The 3,162-nt window shown below is 37.2% G+C and overlaps 1 pseudogene; it reads left to right on the top strand.

The window, feature by feature from the left end:
* The first annotated feature begins 292 nt into the window (after nt 1-292).
* On the top strand, nt 293-688 carry LOC140454761 (prefoldin subunit 4 pseudogene; annotated as a pseudogene).
* Nucleotides 689-3,162: the final 2,474 nt, after the last annotated feature.

The raw sequence follows: 3,162 nt of genomic DNA, 5'->3' as shown, positions 1-3,162 counted from the left end.
CCAAACCATTCAGTTTACACATTCCAAGAAATGTACCTCACCCACTTTGGACAGAGATAAAGAAGGAAAAGAGTACATATGATAAGGAGTGATTTTACGATTTGTCATTCCAGCAACAGTGTGTTCAGGTATATTTACAGTACCAAAACCAACTTGCTTAACAAGAATTTGTGCAGATTTAAATCAGTTAAACAAAACAATGTAATGCGAGATTCACACACTGGCTTCAGTAGAAGTCTACCAACATCTAGCAATGTGTATCTTTTTTTACTGATAACGAGAATCTGGAAAAATGGCCACCATCATGAAGAAAGGGGCAGTAGAAGATGTTAATGCTGCATTTGAAGACCAACAGAAAATTAATATGTTTGCAAGAAATAATAATAGGCTTATAGAATTTAAAGAAGAAATAGAACTGAGAAAGGAATAGTTAAAGAACCCAGAAGATGCCTCTGATGATATAATGATGCTTGATGAAGATACAGTGCCAGTTCTTTACCAAATTGGAAAGGCTTTTATTAGCCACTCCCAAGATGTGATACTGGAGATGCTAGAGGCTGTAAAGCAAGCTGAGATGCAAGCTTTGCAGACCCACATGGAGTTAATTCAACAAGTGCTATCTGATCTTAAAGTTCAGCTATATGCAAAATTTGGAAATAACATTAATCTTGATGCTGATGACAACTGAGCTGTTTATTCTCATCAATCATATTTCACTCGATTGAACGATCTAACTTTCCAAGTTGAACAGTTATTGCAGATTGTGCTGGGAAACAATGATTTGATCAGCCATCACTTCGTTCATGGTTATTAGACTGAATTTTAAGACTTTTATCCTGCAGCTCCACTTATTTGATGGATGCACCACTGAATGTTATCAATGGATTTTGGCAATTATGTCAGGAAAATGACTAAAGAGAATTAACTGGATTAATTACACCAATCAAGGTGTTATTGCTTTTTGAGACTATTTTTTGGGATTGTGCCAATTCTAGAAATTTTTACACATTGGAAGGCATTGTTTTTGGAATAATGTGCCATATGGATGAAGTGCTAAAATATGGATCCACATGGCCAAAAGAGTTAGAACGGTGATGCAAGAGGTGCATTTTACAGACCATAAGATAACATTTCTTGGGCACATTATCCAACTGACTGGAATCACAGTGAATATGCAAAAAACAAACAAAGCTAGAAGAGAATCCTCATCACTTAAGAACATGACAGAACTTCAAATATTCCGCAGGATGATGAAAGGTATAAGTTTATACTAAACTTGTTGGAGACTAATGAACCCTCGAGACAGCTTCTATGTCACATGTCAACAATGGTACTGGAGCATTGATGAGGAAAAGGCTTCTGACAAAATCAAGCAATTCCTCATCTCTGTAGGAATCCAGCACACTGTGATCCACTTTTACTGACTGATGCATCTACAACAGGATGGGGCAGTACTCTTACAAGTGCAGAAAGATTGGAAGTGTAGACCAGCTTGCTGTGCTTTGAGATTGCCAGGAGAGATAAAGCAGTGTTACACTATAAATGAGAAAGAAGCTTTAGCAGTAATATGGGCATGCAAAAAAAAAATCCACATTAAAAAATGGGCTTACAGTTCAATATTCAAGCAGACCATAAACTAATAACCACCCTTCTAAACACAAAAGAAATTGCCAAGATGCCAACCAGAGTTCAATGTTTTGTTTTACAGCTCATGAGATATGTCTCAACTACTGACTATATACGGTCAACGTACAAAAATAGCAGAGGACATGTTCTTTGGGATACCATAAAGTGGAACTAGACAAGATAAATTAGACTTCATGAATAAGTTTGAAGTCAACACATCAGAAGTACTAGCACTTACTAGCTGTTGAAGGGAAGCTGCAGAAGATATGAGAAGCCCAAATGTAGGCAGAAAAATTCTGGTAATAATGTCTGGAAAGATGACCAAACCATGTACCTAGCAATCAAGTACCATACTAATGCTTCGAACAGTGCAAACAGTTCATTGTCAGTACTGACCTGCTAGTCTTCATTGTGTAATTAGTAATGTCAAGAGTTCTTTGACTTGAAATTCTGAAAAAAATTCAACAAGAACATTTGGGAATTATGAATGTCATACAAAGAGACAACACCAGTCTGTCTGCTATCAGTGATATTCTGTGCACTGTCAACAGGCAATAGAAAGATGAGCTACTGATACCTTCACCTTTTCCTTCAAGGCCACAGGATTGGCTAGGAATGGATTTAGTTGTGTTCAAAGGGAATATTTTTATCCCATCATAGGCTATTACTCAAGGTGGATAAAAGTCAACTGTCCACTCAGTTGCATGATCATGGTTGCAATGAAATCATTGCAGTGAATCTACTCAATGCATGTCATTCTGGATGTTGTAGTATCTGGTAATGGTCCAGGTTTGCAAATGAACATCCTAAGCAATTCACATGTGAATAAGATTTCCTTGGTTAAACCAATGCACCTTACTATCTTATAGCAAGTAGAGAAGCTGAGCAAATGATACTGACAATAGAAGTATTATTCAAGAAAAACAGATTGCAATCTTGCACTATTAAGCTATTGATTCTCACCACTACAGAATGGCTTCTCATCAGGGTTACCCTAATGTACAGGAGACTAGAACTTAACTGCCATCCCTGTCTCAGATGTTCTAGCCAAACATTACCTGAGAATGACTATGACACAGTGAAACAACACAAAGAGAAACAAAGGATAACCAGACTCGAGTCTTTAATGAAAAGGCATGACGTAAGAATTACCAGAGCTGCAATCCAGGTGAGAGTATAGACAAGAGATTGACAGAGAGGAGGAATGATCACAGTGTAAACACAATGACAAAGATCATATACAGTTAAAATCAAACATTGGATTCTAAGGATAAATTGTAACACATTGATAACATTGCACAAGACAGCAACAGCAACGAGGAGCTATTTCTTAAAAGAAGACGAAGAAGCAAATTCTGCAACTACCTAAGAACGGAGCACTCACACTGACAGGGGGGAGCATGCAGAACATTCTTCAGCTCAGAGACTAAGCCTATGAAGTTTGAAACATTGAGGGGAAATATTTAGAATGAAGACACTATGGGGATAAAGACAACAGAAGCACATAAAAAGTCATAAGATTAACTAGAGAGAGTT

The sequence above is a fragment of the Chiloscyllium punctatum genome, chromosome 3, assembly GCF_047496795.1.
Source record: "Chiloscyllium punctatum isolate Juve2018m chromosome 3, sChiPun1.3, whole genome shotgun sequence".
NCBI lineage: Eukaryota > Metazoa > Chordata > Chondrichthyes > Orectolobiformes > Hemiscylliidae > Chiloscyllium > Chiloscyllium punctatum.
The sequence above is the reverse complement of the archived record's forward strand: the minus strand, read 5'-3'. Positions and strand labels throughout refer to the sequence as shown.